Raw genomic sequence first — 10,760 nt, 5'->3', positions numbered from 1 at the left:
CTGCAAATCCAGCATCGACTTCTTTACAAATGAATCCGTGTACACAACGTTAACAAACGCTCCCCACACGAGCTGGAACTTCTTCACAAGCAAACTTTATCTACGCATATTGCTAATGTTAAGTTCCAAGCCTCCGAATTGAAGTATTTAGCTTCTGTGTTGTTCCCACGCGGTTCTTCCACAACCGAAAATGCATTTCCATGGTATCATAACAGATCACCGCGTCAAAATAAAAGTCTCTCAGAAAAAAATGTATTTAAAAAGTCAGTTTGGTTAAATTTGTCAATCTTTAAAGACATGTTTACTTACTGAGACACACGTGTCACGCGAAGCTGTGGGCGGGGCTACAAAAGTAGACTTGTCCTTTTGGTTATGGGGAGGTGTTTCAATTCTACTTTGACGTCATAGATTTCCGAATTTTAGACTGGAGTGTTTAGCTGGCTTGGTGCCAAAGACAGTTATATTTCAGTAGCACGGACGTTTTCAGTTCTGAAACTTGCAGGATGTTCATTTAAGTATTATGACCTCTTATATAACAAAATATCAAGTTAAAATTGAGTTTTTGATTCACCGCTCCTTTAAATCACATTTCTTTCCCATTCTCAGATTCAGTTTGGAGTTCAGGAGATTGTCTTGACCAGGACCACACCCCTAAATGCATTGAAGCAACTGCCATGTGATTGGTTGATTAGATAATTGCATTCATGAGAAATTGAACAGGTGTTCCTAATAAGCCTTTAGGTGAGTGTACGTTCAAGAGGTAATTATTGTATTGCAAAGTAACATAACGCATTTGAATTAAATGAAAAATCATTGTAGATTGTAACTTTGTTGTGTTTGTCTGAACACTTAATTCTGAGATGTGTTGATTGTTATTGTTTTGATTGTGCGCCCTCTAGCGGTAGATTCTACAAATTGTACCTTTAATTTAACCCAACGACTGGGTTCGTCCTTTTTTTTGACTCCACGCTGAAGATAAAAATGAAATTAAAAATAACCCAGCATTTTTAGATTGATCCCTGACAGGGTCTTGTCTTCCTGTTGGGTGTACAGTTTATTGTGATAAGGACTTGGATAGACAATCTATCCATCCATTTTTTTGTATTTGAGGTCAATAAAGACTGGTAAACTTTGCATTTTCCACCTTTAAACCTTATAAAATGATGGGTCAATTTTAACACAGCATTGGGTCAAAAAGGGACAAACCCAAACCATTGGGTTGTAATTTAACTAGGGCTGTCAAAATAAACGCGTTAATAACGCGTTAACGCAAATTCATTTTAACGGCACTAATTTTATTAACGCGCGATTAAGGCAACAGGCAATTTCTGTTTGACCCACAGCTGGATGAATTGAGACGCAGCAAGTGACTGGCGCTGTCTAGATGAGTCGGAGCTTCATAAAAATAAGAACATTAAGCTCTCGTCTAATCCAATGCTTTAAATGGTAATTAAACATCTAAAATGCACGTTTTTTTGCACGTGCAGTTTTCTTTATCTGCACGTTTTCTGTGAGGTGTACCGTCCCAAATCCATATAAAGCAAAGATGCGTCTTCTTTCACTTTTTAGTTTCACTGTAAAAAGAATCCTGTGAAAAATACAGTAACTTGCTGGCAGCAATTAGCTAGTAAGTTGCTGTATTTCATTTCACAGTATTCTTACTGTAAATGTAATTGCAGTAAAATTAAAATTACTGTAAACTCTTTTAAAGTAATAATCACAGTACTGTATTTCATAACTACTACTGTAATAGGGATTACTGCATTTATTTTGTGTACTGTAAAATGAAGACACTGTTTGTCACAAAAATGCCATTTATTTTATCACTTTAAATTACAAAAAATCATAAATTAAAAATAGCATAGCATAAATTTTTTGTGTTACATTTTTTCTGTGAACATCTCAAAACTTTTCTGAACATATACATTTTTTTAAATATGTTAACATTTTTCTGTGAATGTTTCATTTAATTTCAACACTTTTCTGAACATACAAAAACACTTTTTTTCTGAACACACAAAACAATCAATATTTATTAAAAAGTTTCTGGTAAATTACAAATGCATAAAAGTTAAATGATTTACATTTACAGCAGGATTTCAAACCTGAATATTGTTTTTCTCCAAGACCTTTTTTTCAGAAATATTATTCTTTTAAATCTGGACATGAACTAGTTGACTTCCTGGGCTGGACTCTACCCTGTAATGAAAGAAATTGACTATTAATGTAAAAGCAAGACAGATGGGTTGATGACATATACATAAAAGTTTACTTCGCAGTGTTTTACTTTTAAATAAACAATTTTAATTTTTTTATATGCTCTGTTGGTGGTTTGTGGAGTTTACAGTTTACAGTTAGTGATACAACAGTGAAATTTATGGTAAATATTTGTTAATTTGTGAATGGAAAAGTATTGTTTCACTCGACGCGCCAAACACATATTTTGAAATGACGAACCACACACATGATGGGCTACAAACATGTTGTGACAAACGCCCTCGAAAAAAGAAGTCACCGGCTGCCACTGTATTAGACTAGCTGTGCTGCTTTTCTACCTTTTGCATGGCGAGTTAAATTAAACGTTTGATATTTAACAATAGCACAACAGTTCATTTAAAAAAAAAAAACACTTTAAGAAGTATTTTACTAATCGGGTAGTTGGTTAAAGAATGAGTACTCAAATATTTGTTCCCATTCTTAGTCAAAACTATATAAAAAAACAAATAAGTGCTTACCTCTGGATAAATCCCAATGTAGTGGCTGCCTCATACATAGTATGACGCAAAAATCTAGAGCAGAAGTGAAATCACAACCGTCACTCAATTGGAGGAGAACTCGATGGAAAGCATCCATTTTTTGCCCTCAGATTGGACTCTCCTAAAAAATATTAAATAAAAGTTGACATTGCACAGTATTCAATCTGATATGGTTTACTATTTTACATAAGCAAAATTAATCGAAAACACTAGCCCTATAACTACCTCTTTCTTTCCTATTAGATCAATAACCACTAGAGAATTTTGGAATATACGTGCAAGATGACATAAAACTTTGTTCACACAGTGACTTGATACAAATACGCTTTATAGATGAAGTAACCCCTAAAATTGGCATCTATTATGTTGAGTGCTGGGATCATACCGAGCATGATGAGCCTTGGAGTGCTTAGCATGGAAATCTGGGCCTCAGCATCTGCTTACTCTAGGTGGAAGTTTCCTGTAACACAAAATAAACAAACAAAAAAATAACTTTTAGAAATCACAAGTACAATATTCATAAGAGTAAAAGTGTGTCAATACTGTACAAAAATAACTTGCATCAACCAAGAGAAAAACAGCTTCTTTCTGTTGCATGGTTTCTGTGTACTTTAACATGTTTGATATATTAATTTATACAACAGTTCTTTCTGGTTCTCGAATCTGATTGGCTAAGAGCTATGCGATATTCTACTGATAACGGCACAGTAACCGCTTCACCTTTCGTATCATTCCGCCACCTAGTGAATGGAGGTCCTTTAAACAGCCTCATCTCTGAATGGAAAAACTGCACGCAAACACGGACAAACACAGACGCGCCGTCTCATTAGTTCACTAGCTCGTTAGGGTTGCTGCGGTGACAGAATTTTCCCACCGGTTAATCAGCACGTGACAAATCCGATGATACCGATATCACCGTGTGGGAGGGGCTTATAAATGCTCATGCAGACGTGCGCATTTTACTTTCACTTTTGAATCACGCAACTGTTTAAATGCAGCGCTTGCATACGCCCGGCCCAATAAATATTATGACAAAAACGAGAAAGACCATTCAGTTGTAAGTGTTTGCTCTCTCTAACGAAACTAAATGATTTAATTACAAGAAAAATATCAAAACGTTGGTGAAAGACGGTGTCGCGGTGGGCAAGTGATCTAAACGGTGAGAGGCTGAAGCACCAGTAATCACCGTTTCACAGACTATCGCGACAAGCCTATAGCTCGTAAATCAGTCTGTGAATCCCAATCTGAAGCAACTATTCCGTCAAAGATCAGCGACTTCCATGTAACGGGACCCTCAGTGTATGTAGATAAAAAGTCTCGTTCTAAGTTAATAAACACATAACGGTTCATTATGAAAGGTCTTTATACACCCCTGATCATATAGTTTTGTATATTATTTTGCATTTCTGTCAAGAGATCCTACTAAAAATTACACACTGCACCTTTAATGGGAGTTATGTCTTGTCACATCGTGTGGACGATTAACACTTGGAAAGAGGAATGTAAACTATTTTTTTCTGAAGCAATATCTCTTATCAGAACGCGAAAACACCGTGGAACTGCAGGTAAGCACCGCAGCTTTTAAATGTGGACATTGATCATTTATCTTATCGTGACGTGACTATTAAAACATGTTATGAGATATCGCCACTGATATATTTATGAGCAGCATGCAAAAACATCTCTCTGACACTGATAAATAACCGTTTTATATAGTACTGACAAGAACAAGGTGTAATAATAATCGAGTGCTCGTATCGCGTTAAGAATAAATGGGAAAGCATAGTAACATTGTAAAATTATAGTTTTATTAACTTTCACCTCGCGCCAAAACAATAACAAACACAAAAGACACTAAATATGAATAAGAAAACGATTAATAGTTTCATTATGACACCAAATACTGCTGATTTGATCTCATTTTGACCATCAAAAACAAACAAGGCCAACATGAGAGCCAGGGAATATCTGTCGGAGATGTAGCCCAGAGAGGGCGGTGGTCAGCGGGGCGAGTGAACACTGACGTCCGCTCATGCTTTGGTTCTCATACCTACCGAATCTCACTAAGCAAACGTTCAAACAGGCGCTATCTTTACCAATCGACTGCAGATTTAAATATAATATATATACATTCTCGACTGAACTAGTCCTAAAACTACACTTTGTGACCAAGAAACGGTAAAAAAAATCGTGAAATTATGAAAAATGTGTGTTATGCTTTCTTTCGTATCGGCCCGCTCCGTTTCCTCAGGCAGCAACGTAAGCGAGCAAGAGAAAAAAACGTGAGATTTAAACGAATATCGCGCCAATAAATATACACACTTTTAAATTAATTTTGGTTCACAATGCTAACGCTATAATTAAATTAAAGGCTGGATAAGTCTTACCTCATATCTCCTCAGCTGCGTTTTCTTTCAGCTCGAGAGACTGGTTTCAGCCTGCGGAGGTCGCACTCGCATACGTCATCAACCCTGGTTTATTTAAGTTAACTGACCATTAGATTCACAAGTCATAAGCATATTAAACAATTTACTATTAACTAAGAATAACAGTCAACTTTATAATTGTTAATATTCTGAAACAAGCATTGAGACACGGCCAATTACTATTATTATTAAATTATTATCCTTCTCTAAACTAATGACGTTATAAAATGTTGCCAAACTAGAATATATATCGAAATCATGCAGAATTATATATTTGTGGTAATAAAATGCACACACAAGACGGTGAAGTGTGCTGCTCATTCTCTCTCAGTGCACTCTTAAAGTTGAACAAACAGACTTTACAAGAGTAAACTTTGGAATTAAATTAGCAAATTTTCCCATACCTTTCTGAAGTAAAAATTCAGATGAAAGTGTGGAATCTCGTAGCTTTCCTTGGCTGAAGAAAAAAATCCTTTAGAAATTGCTGTATTGTGATTCACAGGAAAAATATTTTTACTGTAGAATTTACCCGCCGTTGAAAAAAGACCATGATGCTTTGCAGATCTACAGCAACATGCTGTATACAAGTTCTACAGTAAGCATTTGCTCATTTTACAGTAATAATGCTGTGAAAACTACAGAAATTTGTTAGTGTTCGTTTTAAAAAGCATTCAGAAATTATAGAAAATAGACCGCAGGACTTTCTTGATGTTAAAATAATTATTAAGAGAGATAAAGTTCGGGATCTGATTGATGTTAAAAGAGTTATTAAGAGTGACAAGGCTCAAAAGCGATGTCTGACGCAGACGTCTGAAGCGCATGCACACAAACGCGCGAGTGCGTGACACTTCGTGCTATTTATACGCATCTTCAGGAGACTGGGCTTGACATATATAGACATCTAACACAAAATTACAGGTTTAAAAATATCTGTTTTGACAAGAATTCACGCAGGTATGACCTATAATCTGTTATATCTGAAGTGAATGTTTGGTTAACTGTTAAGGAAAAGTATCTGTTGTGTCATTTATATTAAACCCTTGCATTATCCTACAGTCTTAAAGTGGTCTGTCTCAATGTCAAAATTAAACAAGAAAAGAAAAACATATATGCATATTGATGTTGTTTTTGCTCTGCATTAACAGGTATAGTTCTGTCATGCTTTGTCAGATTCCAACAATTGGTCCAATTGTTTTGAAGTTTTTTAATAGAGAATGTTAAAATATAAATGACACATTTTTTTAAAATTTGCTCATCCCAACTCAATTTGCCAGCACAGGTCACAAATGATGCAGCAGCAAACAGAAATGGAGAAAGAACAAGGTCTTCTAAAGGCAAAAACATTTATAAAACTATGGCTGATGGTTCTGTTGAAAATGTAAACAGGCTGTTGTAGACATACATTTGCATATAGCATATATATTATCCAAATCCATGCTGATTAGAGCATTAAAATCTTAAAAAGTGTTACATTTAGGTAAATTTAGAACAGATAAAAATGTGCGATTAATTTGCGATTAATCGCGAGTTAACTCATGAAATCATGCGATTAACTGCGATTAAATATTTTAATCTATTGACAGCCCTAAATTTAACCAATGCTGTGTTGTTTTAACCCATGGTTGGGACAAATATAAACATTATCTGGTTTACTTCACAACCCAACGACTGGGTTTGTCAATTTTTGACCCAACGCTGAGTCACAATTTAAAACAAGTGACAAAACGCATAAATAAACAAGACAAAATACATTTCTAAACATACATTTTATTAATCCTAAATCACTTTTAAGTCTCTGACATGCCATATTTTTTAATGGGGGAGTGACATGAACCTGCAGTTTTCAACAATAGCATAATTCAACAATGCAATTAATTCAAATGTTGGTTGTGCATTTTTTGTCATGCTGAGATTTACTCTGTAATCTCTCTGTGTACTTTTCCCAAGCACTCACGGGCCATTACTCATTCTGAAGTCACGTCCATACATTTTCAGTCTCAGCTGGATATTTTACAGAGTCAAAGCAGGTTAAGTACTTTACATGAGACCAAAATAGCTGTAAATCCTCTCCTGGGGTATAAACTTACAAGCCCTTAATTCCTCTCAATGCGGACAAGATCTTAAATACATGCAAGGCATAACTGCTGTATGGTAGTGTTTGGGTTGAGATACAAACTTAAGCTTACTGTTTCTGTAGATCAGATCTATTGCAGTTTTAACTTTCAGAGTTACATTTTTTGCCTGACTTGTAAAATAGTAAAATTTACTTATAATGATGAGCTATATTAGCTTAAATAAATATATTTTTAAATAAATATATATATTTTATATATGTTTTATATGTACTCTTAATTCTTTTTAATTCTTTAATTCTTTATTATTGTATACATTCCTGTATTTTTTATACATTTATTTTCTTTTAATTATTATTTAAAATGTTCATGTATCTTTGTTTTTCTTGTGATTTTATTGTCTCTTATTTCTAAATACTTTTTATCTCTCTGTGTATGAAATGTGCTATCCAAAAAAAAGTTGTCTTGCCTTGCCTTGCCTTAACCCTCATAAATTTCAAAATGAATTTCGAGGCAATAAAAATATTACTAATACCCATACAGCAAAAAAATATATTTTTCCTGGCCAAAATATAAAAGTTTGTATAAAATGTATAAAGTATGTAAGTGTATTTGAAATATTCAAAAATGTAATTTCAACCTTTTCAAACTTATGTATACAGGTTCGTAACATATAAAGTTTTTCTTCCAATGCGACATTAATATAAATGCTTTAAAATATATTTATTTATTTTTAAAATAAACTTTAAAATATAGGCCTACAGAAATTATCAAAAAAATATTGGTAAAAATAAATTTTTGTAAACATATTTAGAAATATATTTTAGGACATATATTTTTTGGCCATTTTTGTATGTTTTGAAATATATTTAAAAATTATTTTTTTACTGTATGTGACCAGCCTGATCTCACTGGAATTTGTCATGTATTTTTTTCTTATGAATTTCTATGAAGTAAATTATACAAAAACATACACTCTTAAAAATACTGCTGGGTTATTTTTAACCAATTGTTGGGTAATAAAGAAAACAACCCAACCCGTTGGGGTTATAATTTAACTTATGTATATAGCTAATATAATCCAAAGTGTACACTTATTATAAAATATAATGAAATCCCAACCCCAACATGACAGGGGCGATAGTAAATCGTACAAGCTTGTACAAATATCAGCGTATATGGTTGTAGTCATTTAAATTAATACGAATAAGCCACCTCATAAAATACATACAAATTGCCATGACACTGTGTTGAAAGAACCCTATAAAATTAAGTAAGACCATATCAGAAATCTATATACTACACAATGTGTGCACACAAATCATATTTGATGGATACCAGTGACACTATTTCATTTCTAAGCAATTATGGATTTCTTTTGAATTTCACCCAGATGAATTATGACACACCAACAGTACAGCTGTGTGATTCCGGAATGAACCTCGAAATAGGCGCTTTGATTTTGACTAAGGCTGAACAAATACTTAAGCATGCAGGACCAAATACCTACCAGCAGGCATTCAGGGTCCTCCAATCCTCAGCTTAACAGGAAAGCCAAATGTCCTTCCAAAAATGTGCAACACTGAGCGAGCAGCCCCTCAGCTGCCGCGAGCCGTCAAGGACAGACTCGTCTGCACAACGCCTCAAACGTCTGCTCACGCTCATCTGGAAGCCATTAGGGCAGGATACAGAGCAAGCATTGGTGAAGGGCAGCTTTGATATAAAAGAGAGGAAATGGGTCACGTCCTGGATCCACATCCAACATCATAATCGGATTTGCTGATTGATTATGAAGCCTTCGCCAGATTATGTTTCATATCCCACTCGTCACGAAACACACACACGAATATTCAACGATGCATCTGTATTAAAGTTCACATTGTGATTTGGGCTCTCCGGAGCAGATGGTGCGTCGCTTTGCTATGCATGTAAATTTTTTGTCTGGTTTTGATACAGAGCTCTGCACAGATTGAGAGATCAATGCATCAATGTCACATGCTTTTGTCTATGGTCTTTAAACACCTGCTGCATAATGGCTTCCTGTGGGAGAAACAAAACTGAAGTGCATTGTATACAAAAATAGACTATAATGACGGCTGGTTGTGGATAGACAACAAAAGATTATTTTTATAAGTAATGCTATCATGTATTTTATTCCTTTAGCGTGTAATATAGGTTTCAGTGCATGTAAACAATCTGCATGTCAATTCTTTACTGGGAGTTGTGACACTGCAAAGTTACAAAGCACCTAAGGGAGATATTATTTTATCTGAACTAAAACAAACACCTGACTTGTAGTCCTGCCAATATTTTTATGACATTATCACATTTGTATCATGCCCACCAACTGGCATCTTTGGCCTACCCTCAAAGAATAAGTGAACAAGTGACCAATCAAATGTAGTGTAGTGTGGATTAAAGGAATATTCCACTTTCATTAAAAAATTCCTGATAATTATTAAGGATTGAATAGTCAGGATGTTTAAGGGCCCTATCATACACCCGGCGCAATGCAGCACAATGTGCTACGCAAGTGTCTTTTGCTAGTTTTAACCAGGTGCAAGCAACGGGTTGTTTAAATAGCAAATGCATTTTGTGCGCCCATTTGTGCGCCCATGAGCGTTCTGGTCTGAAAACGAGGGTGTTCACGTGCATTGTTGGAGCGTTGCTATTTTGATGCAACTAAATAGACCACATCATTGACCAACTAAAACCTAGTCTAAAGTCAATGGCGCAATATTGTTTTTGTTATTTAAAGGCGGAGTGCACAATGTTTAAAAAAACGCTTTGGAAAAGGGAGTCGGGCCGATTACCAAAACACACTTGTAGCCGATCAGCAGTAAGGGCCGTGTCTACTAACTGACATCTTTGCCGGGGTTGCGTATGTGTGGGGCGGGTCTATCAAAAGAAGGTTCAGATTCTATTGGAGTAGGGGGTTGTATGTTTAGGTGATTTCAAATATCAACATTGGCTTTCAAACATTGTGCACTCCGCCTTTAAAGAGCGCGTTAGTAATATGTGGCTATAGACTGTTTCATCGGACGCACGTGCGCTGACGCGATACACATCTGGATCCGAATTTTACTTCCAGTTTCGTTTTTTAATGGTATGACTAGTTGCTAAACTGATCTCTTGAACAAATGCCCCGTTGAAAATAACAAATGTTTTGGTTTCCTAGGTAATCTGTGTGTTGTTTTTTGCTTGTAAATTTGCATATTTGTAAATTATTCTTATAAAAAAAATTTGGAGATTACAATAATCATGCATAACACTTTAACAGAAATTAAAACTGCATTTTTTACTTCATCACTATAATAACGAGTAAAGAGAACCAAAGCTTAATTACACAAATAACCAGTGTCATCTAAATAGGCAATCTGGTATGGTGCAAGCGCAACTGGATTTGAAAGGGGATGAGAGCTGAGATTCTCATTTATTGAACGTTATGCCCAAAACACACCCATTACTCATTATGAGAATAGGAACAACCCTTTTAGAATGTGCGC

General features: G+C 35.1%; 1 long non-coding RNA gene across 1 annotated transcript; it reads right to left on the bottom strand.

Moving 5' to 3' along the window:
- Positions 1–2,830: 2,830 nt before the first annotated feature.
- LOC141366133 (uncharacterized) lies at positions 2,831–5,838 on the bottom strand. Its single transcript, XR_012371198.1, has 4 exons — positions 5,587–5,838; positions 5,144–5,227; positions 3,142–3,216; positions 2,831–2,877 (listed from the first exon to the last, which is right to left on the bottom strand). It is a non-coding gene; the product is annotated as an uncharacterized lncRNA (long non-coding RNA).
- Positions 5,839–10,760: the final 4,922 nt, after the last annotated feature.

Source organism: Misgurnus anguillicaudatus, chromosome 2, assembly GCF_027580225.2.
Source record: "Misgurnus anguillicaudatus chromosome 2, ASM2758022v2, whole genome shotgun sequence".
Lineage (NCBI taxonomy): Eukaryota > Metazoa > Chordata > Actinopteri > Cypriniformes > Cobitidae > Misgurnus > Misgurnus anguillicaudatus.
Note: the sequence above shows the minus strand (reverse complement) of the source record. Positions and strands in the feature narration are given on the sequence as shown.